The sequence below is a fragment of the Dermacentor albipictus genome, chromosome 10 (genome assembly GCF_038994185.2).
Source record: "Dermacentor albipictus isolate Rhodes 1998 colony chromosome 10, USDA_Dalb.pri_finalv2, whole genome shotgun sequence".
Taxonomy (NCBI): Eukaryota; Metazoa; Arthropoda; class Arachnida; order Ixodida; family Ixodidae; genus Dermacentor; species Dermacentor albipictus.
In genome coordinates this window covers 42,740,157-42,756,209 of record NC_091830.1, presented here as the reverse complement: position 1 = coordinate 42,756,209, position 16,053 = coordinate 42,740,157, and the positions used below count along the sequence as shown (strand labels likewise).

The following is a 16,053-nucleotide window of genomic DNA, read 5'->3' as shown; positions in this document are numbered from 1 at the left end:
CGGGCCCCTCAATGTCGAATTGTCGATTGCCGTGTGTCAAACGACGTGTGCATATGAATGAAGGTCGAGGCGCGACTACACGCTCCTCCTCGATGTTAAGCCTCGGAAGATGATGAGGCACCGGGAGGTATACAAACCCATGTATTGTTGCAAAAATTGGAACAACACCCTTTCCAGACGAATCCTGGCGCGTAGAACAGACACGCACCCTCACCACAGCCAAAGCGATCGTGCGTTGGTCAACGTTCCGCAGTGCCGTAATGGTTATGAGGCCACTCGAAAACCGCAAGCGATCGCACACAACGCAGACCACACAAAATTGGTTCACCACAAACTCCCTCTGAAACCTAGCCGCTGCTCCGGAGAAACGTTCCAAGTTTGCGGGATCGGGGCCACATGAACGGTTCACATTTCTATCCGCCTCGCGGTCCGGGTCGGCAGCTTATGGGACCACCACAACGAGAGAGCGGAAGGAAAGGAAATACGCAAGCGCTTGGAACGCCAACAAAGAGACATGACTGACGGGGGTCAAAGTGTAGTATTTGTTCTTCTCAGCTTAATAGCTTGTACGGGTTGCATTTGGACCTAAGATGTTAAAACTGATTGCTTCGTGTTGACGCAGAGCTTAATGCCTGCTTCACCTCCGCCGCTGTTCGGCCCAGTATTGCACAATCTTCGGGATCAGCCCATGTATGGGGACAAATTCTCCATCTACGTGGTTCTTGCCCACAGATCCATTTTTCATCAGAAGCGAACCGTATACAGCTTCGCTGTAAAAATGCTATCCAAAAGTACCCTATAGGAGAGCACTTCGAACGGTGAATGTGGGACATTAAGGTGAAAATGAACCTCTTCGTCACTTAGATATTAGTATTTCTTTCTAAAATGTTTCGTTATTGGTGTCAATTTTGTGCTTTCCAATGTTCAATCGAAACTGCAGAATTATCTATAGTCTCGTTAGACAGCTTTGTGATATTGTAAGCCAAATAAACGTGGTGGTATATTATTATGTAGCACGTAAATGGCTTCTCAAGTGGTATCAGAAGCTGTGAGCTCGTTTCATTTGCTTCTTTATCTTTCACGTGTTCCACCTACCAACACCTTTAAACACGTTCGTTAGGTATCACTTAATTGCCTCATATGAGAAATGAATCCCGCATTAGAGATATGCCTGGCGCCCGCTAAAGAGTAAGTAGGCCATATTACGTGACAATGCTGTTCTACCATTGACTCTCTTACGTGGTTTTAAAAACCCCTTTTTTTCTCGCTGTATTCTAGCTTGTCAAAGCATCTACTGCCATGAAAAATAACACTCGTAGAATAACTTAATTAGCCAAAAAAGCGCAAATTTGAATGTCCCTGTTAATGTCTGAATCTATGTACTGCTTTGGGAACATAATGTAAACCACGATTTAAATAATACCACTTCAAGGCAATATTTTTGGTGCCACGTTTGTTATTCTGCATTGTTATTATTCGAAATAAATATTCACGTTTCTGTACGACAGTACGCATGTCCATCAGCGCTTCAAGTCTTCTTTAGCACACAGCTTTGTCACTGTGGTTGCAACGGCTTCATTGCAGCAAGACCTTTAGCAACCTCTAAATGTAAAAAAACACGCAAAAACAACGTCGTTTGCCTAAAAAGCCTAAATTATTTCTAACCTTCTTGTGCCTTCCAGAGATTTCGAATCTTGCCCTGCTTCCCCTCTGAGTATTCACATCAAGATATACTTTCTCAATACTTTTCTATTTGATCCCTGTAACCATGATGATAATGCTATTGTAGTGTTTTTGGAGCAAGAGCCAAATGTTCCCAAAGAGAACTTATCGTAATGTCCATATCACTCGTCGGCTGAGCATGGTATTTATTGTTATTCGTGCATCGTAGGTTTCGACTGCTCTACAGTCTTTGGCAGCTCTTCCTAGTATATCACGCCACAGATGCTTTACAACCGCTGTTTCAATGCTGCCCTTTAATCACGCACCTCTGCTTCGTGGACAATCAGCTAACCTAACAAAGTGGAATAGTCTCTCGAGGTAAAGTAGAATCAACCGCGAAAGTACACCTACCGCTGAATGGGAGACACAGCCCTTGCGTTTGAGTAAAGGCTGCATGTTTACACAGGCTCTACACGCCACTTTGTATTCGGACTTCAAGCACGTAGTAACGTTTGCGAACAACGTATTGTTGTGCGGCTATTTTGCCTGCAGCAGCAAGCTGCTACTGCATCTGCTCCTGCATCTGATGGACCAGAGGAGCAAGCTGCTCCTCTGGTCCATCAAATTTTGCGGCTGATTTTACTTGAACACAGCACGCCTGTAAAAAGTGTGGGAGGCACCAAGACGCCCACCCAAAATGGTCACACTGACTGGACATGCTCATTACAGTAGCTTTACTAGGCAACTTTTTGAGATGAAGAAAACAAAGAAGCAACGAGTATTTTATGCCAGTGGTCGCGGTTTGGATTGAAGTAGCAACCCCCATATTGAACACAATATCCCTGCAAGCCTGCACTACATACATACATACATACATACATACATACATACATACATACATACATACATACATACATACATACATACATACATACATACATACATACATACATACATACATACATACATACATACATACATACATACATACATACATACATACATACATACATACATACATACATACATACATACATACATACATACATACATACATACATACATACATACATACATACATACATACATACATACATACATACATACATACATACATACATACATACATACATACATACATACATACATACATACATACATACATACATACATACATACATACATACATACATACATACATACACACACACACACACACACACACACACACACACACACTTTACTTATTAATTACAATTACTGCCTACAATAATTTCATTTTCCTGAACACAACCTTGTAAAGCATAAGCTCAACAAAGGCAAAGCACTAAGACGTGAAAGCTACGATGTAACACGAAAGACCATGTCATGTGCCTTCATTTCATGCATAACATGCAGAAACTCAAGCTTGTGCTGCCATGTCTGCTAGAGGATGCAAAATGATGTTTTGAGAAGAGCTAACGCAGCATGACTGCTGTAATTTTAAATATTATTACCCAGTTAAACGGAAGACAAGGCTACGGTCATACTATACTGTAGTAAGCGAAAGCATTTGAGTAAATACGGATGAAATTTGATGAAGACGTATAAATAAACAAAGCGCTGTATCGGCTGCTGCACTTTTGTGGATAACGGAAGAAACAAATGTCATAATTCTGCTCGCCCGTAATGCTATCTGGCTCGTTTATGCAATGGCATAAGAGCTACATAACAACGACAAACAATAGATTCACATAGTTGGCCTAAAAAGACTTGGCATAAATTCACGCACTAAAGAAACTAAAAAATTTGAAGATGTGTTTCCATAACCTGAAAGTTGAGCCAGGGTGCCTACGTTTTCGAGCTGAAGGGGTCAGCACTGTATTGCTTATTAAGTGAAACGTGTAAACTGCCTTCTTTATATCTATTGCCTCGTTCGCGTGACATCCTGGTGGAAGTGCGGAGTAATAGCATTTTTCCGTAATTAGGTTTAGATGACGATAATCTATGCCATAATCTCTTTAATAATCATGAGGGGCGACGCCAAATGGCTCGACGAGGGTTCGGAAATTCCTTTGGTGAGCATCTTATTATCTAGTTACTCACTCCTTATTGAACAAACTTACGATCTGTACTGCTGCCAAAATGGCCAGAAGAAGTAGCTTCTCATGTAATGGCATGTAGAAGCTACGCACAGATAGCCAGTGGTAGAAGTGTCGTGCAGCGACTGCGACACTGTGAGTCGGAGGCGCCTTGGGACGACTTAAGACGGGTTGCGAACCGTAAGGCTGGACGCTACGGCGATATAAACTGTTATCGCGGAGTATGAACATCCAGATAGAAGGGTGCACTGGGCGCGCAGCTTAGGCCATCCATCAGGGCACGAAGGACAGGATCGCGGAGTCATTTCTTCTCTATATGGAGCAAGTGGAAGATCGACAGAATGGAGAAGTCTGAGTAAACAGCTCCGACGACCAGTGGATCCACAGGACAGCGGGACATGCTGTCAGTGTCTTGGTGCAGAGGTCCTCATTCGTGCGCGAAAGAGACGGTGTATTCTTGCCGACGTAATTCTGCTGTCTTCTCGAAAAAGGCCAGCAAGCAGAGGACGCGGTGATTAGTTAGAGACGCAGAAACTGCGATCAAAAGGCACAGTCAAAATTTCACGGGACGGATACGAGTTTAAAACATTAACGTTCAATGATGGAGTAATTTCATTCCGGAGCAGAGAAAATGCAGCTGGCGTATGCGGTGACGCAGTCTTGACATTGTTGACACTGGACGAAAAGGGCACGATGCCATGGACACTCGCGTCTGTGCTTGTTTTAATGGGAGCTGAGGCGTGAAAATGAGACCGAATCGGTGAAGCTGTAAGCCGCTCAATAAACGTAGACAAAGCTTTAACTTGCAGTGATCCCTAACGCCAAGGGGGATATCGGTAAATATTATAAACAGCATAATCCAATAAAACTTCGGGCCATTTTTTGCTACTGCTAAAACAACAGAATAGATCACAGTGTGCACTTTCTCTGGGTCCGGTTGTATTCCCGCTCCGTTTATGACGTGTCGGAGCAGAGTAACTTCGCGGCCGCTGAAACGGCACTTAGAGGAGTTTGGCTGAAGGCCAGCACCGCGGAAGACGGAGGCGATGGTGACAAGGTTCTAAAGGTGATTCTTAAAGGTCAGTACAAACACGATCGCATTGTCAAGCTAAAGACACGTTGACTTCTTCAAGTCGCGCAGAACAGAGTTCATCGTGCGCTCCGATGCAAATGAGGCACTTCATAAACGAAAAGGAACGAATTTGATTTGGTAAAAACCATCTGGTGTTATTAAGAAGGTCTTCTCACAGTTTATCTTATATACGCCAATCTGCCAATAGCCCGAACGACGGGCTATTGAGAAAAAATATTGTCATCGATGAACACCTTCATGGGAATCACTGTGCAAAGCAGTGGTTACACAACTTTTTCGTTACGCTGTTAAGCTGACTGTAGTCAATGAATAAGCGCCAGAAGCTGTCATTTTTACTATGAAAACCGGGGATGAATAAGAATGTACTTGTCTGTCTTTTTGTCGGCATCTTTTGTCCACAAGATAATACATTTGCATGCCAGGGAGAAGATGATTTATCCTTTTGTACAGAAAATTATCAGCCCCTGGAGCAGATTTTTCGCAGTTGAAGGAAAATCTGAACTTGGGCTCAATAAAAGGATAGTTCTATGGCTCATTTCCACTGCACGTTTGGTTCAGTGCCTTGCTTCTTTTTTTTTTCTTTTGAAACCGTTCCATAGTTATAACTGAGCTAGAAACCTGCTCAAAATTAACTCCGAAAACGTTGACTTGCTTTTCAAGGTTGGTGACTCGCTCATTCAGTAAATATTGCTACGGGTTGCGCCACTGACGTCGCGGACTTTCTCTTGCGGGACATTATCTTACTTCATGGCGCCCCGCGACAGCTGCTCACTGACCGTGGTCGTAACTTCCTCTCGAAAGTTATCGCCGACATTGTACGTTCCTGCTCCACTCAACACAAGCTGACTACCTCATACCATCCTCAAACCAATAGCCTGACAGAGCGGTTAAACCGTACTCTTACCGATATGCTGTCAAAGTATGTTTCCAAGGACCACCACGACTGGGACATTGCGCTTCCTTACGTCACATTCGCTTATAATTCTTCCCGGCACGACACCGCCGGATTTTCTCCCTTTTATCTGCTCTACGGTCGCGAACCGACCTTGCCCCTTGACACGGCACTTCCTCCTGCTTCGATCTCAACAAGCGAGTATGCGCGCGACGCCATCGCTCTCGCCGACCATGCACGCCAGCTTGCCCGTGCTCGACTGACGGACTCGCAAACCACTCAGCAGCGTCAGTACAACGCCCGCCACCGTGACGTGCAGTTTTCGCCTGGTGCGCTCGTGCTCTTGTGGTCGCCCTCTCGTCACGTCGGACTTTCACAAAAGCTCCTTTCGCGATACACAGGACCCTACCGCGTGCTGCGCCAGGTGACGCCTGTGACTTATGAAATTGCTCCTGTGAGCTCAACCTCGTCATCTACTCTGGCGTCTAGTGATGTCGTGCACGTCAGTAGGCTCAAGAGCTACTACACTGCTTCAGAGTCCAGCCTTTAGTCGCTCCGGGACGGCGCTTTTGCCGCCGGGGGTAGTGCTACGGGGTATGCTCCCACTGACGAAGAGCTGAGCAGGAAGAAGACGAAGACGACGATTTAGAAGCTAGCGCGGGCTGTTGCCTCTTGGCCAAGCGCAGCGTATTTTCCTTGTAAATATATTTGTACATAGCTTGTCGTCTGCGTCTTTCTACGTAACATATTAAAGATAATGGTGTTGACCCAAAATATTCTTTGCCTGTTACGAATTTATAAGAATTCGCGAAAACTATGTAGTTTTACCAGCTGTTTCTTCGGCCAAGACGTCAGGTTCACCTTTGTTGCGACTTCATTTATTTAAAGTTCTTAACATATTCTGTCATATAGTACAGACGTAGCGAGATCCCAAGCTTCTTTCTTTTTTTTTCCGGGCATTCCTACATTTCTTTTTCAAGCAATGCATGCCCCTTGACTTTCGATTGCCCTCCCTGTGCGGAATGCCATTTATTACGCGACAAACATAAAAGCACTAAAATAGGTGATGTCATATTTTACTATAAATTCCTAAGACCGTTTTCGGCTCGTGGCTAATTTGATTAAGTGCTACAGAATCTGCAGGGGCTGCTTTTTATTGGGGCACGTATAAGGCAAAATTATATGGTTCTTACGGTTTGAAACAGACAGGAACGAAAAACCACTATCATACGTTTCTTTTATGACTTCCCATTCCAGGCTTGACCAAAGCTTGACAGCGCACATAGCTAATGTTCGCATAGTAATGGCATAGCTAATATTCACCTTATCGCAGACTTCCGAATATGTGTTGTGGTATAAAATGGAAGTCCTTATGAAATAGGTATGCACCGGCTGTCCAGTAGAATTTCTTCACCATGCGGCACGTCGTATTATACAACGAGTCACATCAGATCAAGTTCTGTGCATTAAACAGCCCGAGTAAGACGAATGGCTGCGGCAGCAGATTTATTAAAGATTCGAAATTCAGCCTGAGGAGCCTACAATCAGAAGGGGTATATATCGAGCAGATAGTTATATGCTTGTTAAGTATGACGGTGCCAATCGTCAGTGGCTCGAGGGGAGTTTCAAGTTTGACCTGTTAGCTGGCAATAGAGTTCACCGCAATAACTGAAACGACACCTGCTGAAGCTAGGCCATCAGGGTAGTTCTTACAGAGTGTCACATTAAAGTTGGCTATTATTTGACTTTAGACGTATCTTCTGGCTACACGGTGTATTATGATGAAATTTAGTTTGCAGTTACCTCCCGCCTAGGTTAGCAGAAGACTTACATTTCACTTGGGTGTATGCATCATCCTAATGAAATCAAGGGGAAGCGTACTCTTTAAACTAGAAGTTTAACGTTTCTGTGATAATTTGTGTTCCGCGACCTGCCATTTTTTAAAGATTTCCTTCGTGGTACGCTCAATGAAGTTGTGCCATTCCCTTGACAGCAATAGTATCGAAGTGACTCGAGTTCTTGATCACCTCCTGGCAGGCACCAGAAGAGTGTTTCGGTGTGGAAGAACGTTGGAAGAACCTTGAAGAAAACATATATTTAGCGCCAACAAGGCATGGCTGCTCGCTATATAATGGGGGCGTATGGGCACTGGGTGCGTTCGCCGTGAGCTCTAGTACCATAGCCGATGGTCCACTATGTAAGGTGCAAGCGACCTCCGCAGATACTTGTGACAATGCCTCCTTGTGCGTCACATCGGTGGAAGTAGTGCATTGTATGATTGCGATGCGCTTTCTTACTTCTTTGAAAGAAATCTATTCGTTGACTTTCAGTGCTATAAACTCCTTTTCCGCGCAAGGCTAGACCGAGTGTATTATCGGTGCTCACCGTCATAGTTCCCACTGTGGGGTGTGTTGTTACAGTCATCTGCGGGATAGTTATATTCATCAAACTTTTCAAAACTTAGCCCCTCTGGGCAGATCTGAGGCACGTGGTCATGCCTTTGGCATTAAACAGCATCGGAGTTTTGCTATGTACGATCTGACACGGGTTTAACTATATACTGTTTCAGTTCACTCCGCTTGTCTGCCAATGCAAAATATGAGAATGAGTTGAATTACAGGTATCTTCTCATCAACACGTCGTAACAAAATCGTTTGTATATAGGTGCCATTGTGCTCGTTCCATTATTTGAAGAGTTCTCTTTCAATAAGGCTTACAAAATTCTCATCAGAAACAACCCCATATCCCATATTGAGGGCGTGTTTTCTCAGTTATCGTGATCAGCATGTATGTGTCTGAAGGCTGATGAGGTTAATATGCTCATTTTGTGGAAGACGTTCGTGGTCGAGATGGAAGTCGCCATTCGCTATTTTATGTCAATTTATATTCTGGCCTAAGCTTTTCTGTAAAGCACTTCCCCACGAGAAAGAGCAAGATTAATCTGGCCGGTTTCTCTAATTGCTGACTATCTGGTTGTTGCATAGAAATTTCATTATTCCTCTTTACCTTGCCGTATATAGTAGTAAGGAGAAATCTCTGCTCTTTTTAGAAAATCGAAGTTCGCATGAGTGCTACCCCTCCTGATAGGGCGATGAAAAAGGAAAGGGAGTCTCCACAGCGCATTGTATAGTTATGCAGCCACGCATGAAGCCACGAAACACCGAACCAAACCAGTGGACGATACAAGACTGTAGCACAGGGGTACATCTCCTTTGTAGCATACTATAATTTATCAAAGGCTAGTTACAATATACAAGGTTAAACATGCCCACTGGAAAAGATAAAGAAAGTCCACAAGTTGACAGAACAACATGGATGAAAACATGGTAGAATACGATAGGTAAAGGCAACCGGCGCTTTCTGGTAGGTGGGTCAGTCTGTAAGTACAGTAAACGTGAAGTGGGGCGAAAGTGGTTTGATCCTTCAAGTGAAATACGCTAGAGACCCTAGCACTCAACGTTGTCTCAACTACTAAGTTTTTTTTTTCTAAAATCCTCCAATACAGAAATAACAACGATAGCATTAGCTAAACGTTACATTGGCGCAAAATCTGACGTAATAAGCATGGCAGCTAACCAGAGTAACATCGAGAACAACTTAAAAATGTTTTATTTCGCATTAAATCCTTCGAATTATATCTAGAACGTATAATAATTGTTGAAGTAACTTGCAGTAAGTGACAAACAGCATGATGCGGTATGCTGGAAAGCATAAGAAGGTGTTTTATTAGGGTGCCTAGAGTACATTAGAGGCTGGAAAATAGGAATAACCTAAGGACCCGTATTCACAAAACAGTTAGACTACAATTGTTTATAGGAGACACTGTCACCCACGGCTGATTCCGGATAGTTTATTGCAAAGGTGGTGGAACCGCGTAAAAGATCGCTTACGAACAAAAAGCTTCGTGATTTCGGCCCCTCATTTCTAGTAATATGCTTTACTTGAATATACTTCACTTGTATATACTACGAAGAATTAGCCTTCATCAATGCTTTAATAGGTTAGAGAAAAATATATACAACTCCTGTATTTCCATCATTTGCACCTAAAAAGACGCCCCAGCTGCAGGTTGGTGATGTGTTTCATATGGGTTGATTTTAAAAGCGTTATGAAGGAGTGTTATCATAGACTATGTGCGCAGTCGACTTCACGGACTGATCAGAGCCTACTGAGGGAAGCTTCTAGGATCAATTCTAGGATGCAGAAGCCAACAAAGCACTTTTATGCTCTTTGGAAGCATTATTACAGGCCGCCTACTCAGAATGCTGAATAAGGCATGGCATTTTAGCGCGATCAGTTTCCAATAGAGCGTGAAATCGCTAGTCAGTTTGAGGTTAGGGAGTTAGTCTTGCTGTTGTATGGCCAAGTTTAGGCAACTACAGCAACGCTCAGGACGGTTTGACACGCTGCACAGTATGGGCCAATATAGCGAAAACGAAGGACGCATGTGGGTTCCGCAAAAAGGGGACGCTGGAAACACCCACGCGTGGAAAGGAATCGGATTAGTGGCGGCACCGTAGAATAGGCACCAGATCTGCACCCTCGCCAGGAACAAAACGGTAGGCGGTCCGAACTGAAGAGGAGCGTTCGGAGAGACAGGCGTGAAGATAAAAGGTAAGGTTTTTGAGGTCACCGCCAGCGCTAATGCCCATGCGCGTCCCACATGTCCCATCGACCGTCTCGGTGATGGAAATTCGGTGACGTGATAATGCCCAGCCAGTTTGAGTGTCAATGCTTGGCATCCACGGGCGGCTTCTGAGAATGCCTGTTATCAGCCTGCGCTTTTGAAGAGGGGGCAATGGAAGTGATGTTTTTAGACATGGTTTCAGGTGCGACAAATAAGACACGGACAACATAATAGGCGCAAGTATGACTAGTGACGCACTTGTGACTAATTGTAACACAACAAGCAATCGGATCGGGCTAGTTGGCACAAATTCATGATGATAGGAAGCGCTGCTTAATGTCTCTGTAAGTCATTGTGCTGCCTACCATCTTGTAAATGTGAGAACCCCTCGGCCTTTCCCTAGACCACTTGTTTTCTCACCTTCAAAGGGAACTTCACGTCGATATCACACAATGCATTCCCTTTTCTTTGTACTGAAAAACATATGCTCCGTCGCTGTTCCAAATCATTTTTAAGACAAAATAAAGAACACGTTATTCTGCCGGCACACAGCTGCAGTTCCCAGAACAGGGTAAATTCAGAAAAAAAGAACAGGAGCAAAGTAGTCAGTATGAACTTTTGAGTACTGTGGCATCAAACTAACTTGGTCTCCATACTGCTCAGGCTGAAAAAATGCTATTAGTACCGTTTGATTATTTCTCAAGCACCAGTTTGCAGGTTAGCGTTAGACCCATAAAGTGCATGCGCATACACAGAAACGAAGCGTATCATCTGCATATCCGAAACTACTGCAATGGCACAAATTATTTCCCACAAAATTGACAAAAGTTAAAATAGCTGCTAGTATTGACCTTAGGGAACACCCAATGAACAACCTTTACTTTTTACCCCACCAAGCGGTGACAGCTTTCAAAGGCACCATAAAAATGCGCAGTGCCAACTAGAGCACTGCACGGACCTGATTTTTGGGCCCGAGCCCGGCCCGGGCCCGCTTTAAGAAGCCCTAGCCCAGCTCAGGCCCGTCACGAGCCCTTAGTACCAAGCGCAGACCCACCCTGAGTCCGGACCTTCGTTATTAAGCTTAGCCAGAGCCCGCGTGTGCATGACCAGGCCCGGCCTGTAAGAGAAAAATATCTCTTTTAGAGCGCAGCTCTTTGGCGTCCGTTCCTGGGTTTCGCGTCGTCGTCGGCGTTGTCGTCGGCCTCGTAACCAGCTCCGCCCCCCTTTCATCCCCCCAGCGCTAGCAGCGACCGACTGATACCGCTGGATGCGGCTGACGCCGCTAGAGAGTCAAGATAACGTGACTGCATAGAACACCGTCGCCGCCATGCAGAAAGAGGAGGAAAGGGTCCCCCTCCCCCTGTTCTTGTGTGGCGGATAGGGTGCTCTTCAGTTGCCAACGCGCCGGTTATTTCACGTAGGCCCCGGCACGTCGACGAATACGTGACCACCTTCCCACGGCTAGACCTGGTTCTTAGCGCTGCGGAAGCGAGGGTATCATATTGTTTGTGTCGGCATCGGCGGCATTGTCCCTGAAACCAACTCCGCAGCTGGGGTTGACTCACTATCGGCGTCAGCGGCATCAGTCAGTCGCTGCTATCTCTTCCCTCCTCCCTTTATCGTGTTGTCCGCTTGCTGCGCGCGCTTCTGCCCCCATCGTTTGCCGCTGGGTGTACACGCCGCCCCCCTCCCCCCTCTTCCTGCGAGTCTCCGGTTGTCAAAGCGCCGGCTCGAACTTAATTCCTTTCTTCGCTCCTCCTCCAATGCAACCCCTGTGCGGTGGCAATCAGAGAGCCAGATCGGTGGCGGCGGATCTGTATATGTGCACCGCCCGAGCCGAAATTGCCGCTGCCGTTCGCCCTGTGCGGTGGCAATCAGACAGCCAGATCGGTGGCGGCGGATCTGTATATGTGCACCGCCCGAGCCGAAATTGCCGCTGCCGTTCGCCACTGCGAAATTATCTGCCAGTTCTTTCTGAGCCATGAGCGAGACGACCGATGGAAGTCCTCCGTCTGCTGCTGCTGCTGCTGCTAAACGAGCTGCCAGAGCAGAGGCCCAGCGCCGTCGCCGTCAGAATCCAGAGGTGCGTGCCGCCGAAGCAGAAGCTTACCGTCGCCGCCGTCGAGATGATCCAGGAGTACGCGTCGCCGAAGCAGAGGCTAAGCGCCGCCGCCGAGAAGACCCTGCCGTTCGCGCCGCCGAAGCGGAGGCTCATCGCCGCCGTCGAGAGCAACCAGCAGTAAGCGAGGCTGAAGCAGAAGCTCATCGCCGCCGCCGAGAAGACCCTGCAGTTCGCGCCGCCGAAGCGGAGGCTCATCGCCGCCGTCGAGAGCAACCAGCAGTAAAGCAGAAGCTCATCGCCGCCGCCGAGAAGACCCTGCCGTTCGCACCGCCGAAGCGGAGGCTCATCGCCGCCGTCGAGAGCAACCAGCAGTAAGCGAGGCTGAAGCAGAAGCTCATCGTCGTCGCAGAGAAGACTCTACCGTACGCGCGGCCGAGGCCGAGGCCAAACGCAAACAAAGGCTCGCAAACAGTCAGGGTGCAACAATTGCTTTCCGGCGACAGTTTACAGACAATCCGTTTGGAAGTGTGTGTTCAGTGTGTGATCGGCTCTGGTTCCAAAATGACGTGAAACCGCTTCCGGATACGTGCCGTGAGAATCTCCGGAATACGTGTGAAAAATAAAAAAAAATTCTGTGATAGCGCATACATGTGTTGCTCGATTTCTTTGCCTCAATCTATCGAAAAGGTGAAACAGCTTATTTGCTGCGCTCAAATTTCGCATTAGGAAGTAACGTAATCGTCGGTAATTTTTTACTTACAGATTGTAGCGTATGCGTCAGCCTCACCTTCTCGGGGTCTAATAGCGGCAGTGCACAAGCAATAAAAGACCGAAATCTGTTTCTCCCATAGGAACATCGGTTATCTGGCCTATTCATCGTCTGTGCTCTAATTCTTCCGCTGGTGTGGATGCATTTACCTTCATCGTACGATTGGTCCTATGAGGTCATAAGCAAAAAATTATATATATGCATATATATATATGCATATATATATATATATATATATATATATATATATATATATATATATATATATATATATATATATATATATACATACAAACACGCGAATTAGCGAGCATACAGCATAAAATAAATGCACAAGAAAGACTTGCGTTAGCGCTAAAATGATATAATAGCACTGTGAGTTGCAATAGTGCACTCGTAAAAGCGGTGAGAGAAAAATGGTTTGAAGAGCGGTTTTCTATGCAATTTATTTTTAAAACGAAAGCCTTAATTGGCTCATACCCCCAAATCAAGCAAAAGATATAAGAGCTCATCCCTATCGTACTGCAGGGGCTACAAGCATTCAGCAAGGTGATGCGTACAGTGCATACATTTTATGGGATAACGCACAAAACGTACGGAAACGCGGCGTTTAGTATAGCGGTACAAGAAAAAAGACCACGTGACTTTCTCAATGGCTTATACTCCGGTAAGCAATGGCTCATACCCTCGCAAGGCTGAGGCCACAAGCGCTCACTAAGGTGAAGCAAACAGTGCATACATTCATTGAAATCACCTATACAACACACACAACAGCATACGTTTCAATCCCCTGCTGAGAGGACGCAACTTGAAGTCGAAGAGAAACATCGTTGGCGCAAGTATGACCCCGCTATACGAACGCGCGAAGCCGCGGCTAAGAGTCGAAAACGAGCCGAAGGTGCCGAACTGCGAAAGCAGCAACGCGACTATGCAAGACGGCGCATTACGAAGAGTACAGCGGACTTTACCCTTCATGTATTACAGGAGTGTAATATGCTGCCGCAGGCGAAAGCTTTACTGGCCGCGTACTTGCGATTTCGCCGTGGCTGTGCTCCGAGGGGGCACATGACATCCCACCGCGTACCTCGTCCCACTGCGTTCCTCGTCACACCGCGTTCCCCGTCACATCGCGTTCCTCGTCGTTGCGCTCGCCTCCGCTCGCTTCGCCAGCTGTGTCTTGCATGCCTGATAACATGTCGGAGGATTGAAAAGGAGAGCTCGCGTGCGCCGCAACCATAGTTGAGGTGGCAGTATGGATGGCGACAATTCTGACAAGCAGGAGGAGGCCTAGAATCGACATCCGAACGATTTGAAGAGGAAACGAATCGCCCAAGAAACAGACGAACAGCGCGTTGAACGACTGGCTAAACGCCGCAACATAGACAACCAGACTAACCTGGACTTCCAATCAAGATTAACCAAGGCTAACTATGCTATGCCTTAGCTTTCGCTATGTATATCCTCGCATAGCCGAGATAAGCCACTGCCAATTTTTTTCCTTACGCGGAAACAATGTTCGTTTTTGTGGAAAAGAAAAAAAATTGAACTTCCTCTGTGTTACTTTTATTTTTTGCTAAGGCACACTAAGAGTCAGCTCTTTCCACGTGTCATTGTTCGCCCCTGCTCGAAGGCACGTCTTAGGCCATTTAATGAGCAGGCCCGAGACCGACCCGGCCCGCTGATTCAAGCACGGTCCAGGCCCAGGCACGTAGAAAAACGCTTCGGATGGCCCGGTGCGGCCCGCGTGCAGGGCCAGGCCCGAGCTTTCGGGTCGGTGCCAACGATTCGGCAAAAGACAATAGTTATAAGATTAAGGCACCACAACAGTACTCAGCGCCAACTTATTCGCACAAGAGAATGAAGCAGTATACAGCAATGGGTTTCACCATCACAAGTACAGCGATCCCTGTACTTCGAGAAATCTCTCACGCAAAAATTTACTCTTCTTAGGCATTTAAAAAAAACTTAAATTATAAGTTTGAATTCAATATTAATTCAAGTGAAAACAAACGTTCGCCTCATCCCCAACGACATAACCATTCATGCAAAATTCCTCGCAATGCCTTTTGATACTCCCAATAATGAGGTGAACTCTGAAATAAACAGAATGGAATCTGAGCCTTTTCTTGCGCAAACATTTAGGTTTCTGATCTGAAATCTGTCGACCATCGTAGGTGAACTAAATTATGAAAATCCAATGATGAGCTTTTAATGCCGTCAGCATTCTCAAGATACTTCATGCACTTTCCGCAATCTATCCATCCATCACTGTATGTATCTGTCTCTATATAACAGTTATCCCGCAAACCTGGGTCACTGGATAGTCCGCAGTCGAATGGTTAGCGCATCGGGCTGCTGTGTTAACAGAGTAACAAACCATAGGACTAACTTGAGTCATTGAGTACGTGGCAAAGTGCTCATACGTGCCCCTCTTAGACGAACCTCTTTCACGCCGATATGGGTCGCGGAAGATATAAGACTGGTTGGGCATCGCTGCTCGAAGAAACTCTTTCACGCCCGTTTTCAGCAGTGACCATGTGCCGCTACGTTGGTGCTGGTCTTCAATAAACCTCCGTGATGCCAACTAGGATCACTGGGTATGCTATAGCAGGTGTGTGCTGCTCTTCAACTAACGACTTTGACGCCAGATTGGGTAACTAGTTATGTGTCACTGGGAATGTCCGCTCAACAATAACGAAAAAAATCCCTTTAATCTATCCGATGCTGAGCAGGATCGAACATACGTCACAAGACAGCAACCCGGTGGATTAGTAGGCTGAGCCACAAATGCAGTGGGTAATGCAATGTGTGACTTTTAAATGAACGCCTTCCCCGCCAACGCTTTAGCGAGCTGCACCAGCCGTGAA

At 46.0% G+C, this 16,053-nt stretch overlaps 1 pseudogene; it reads left to right on the top strand.

Annotated features, from left to right (window-relative positions):
* Positions 1-514: 514 nt before the first annotated feature.
* LOC135907427 (U2 spliceosomal RNA) lies at positions 515-695 on the top strand (annotated as a pseudogene).
* The last annotated feature ends 15,358 nt before the right edge of the window (positions 696-16,053 follow it).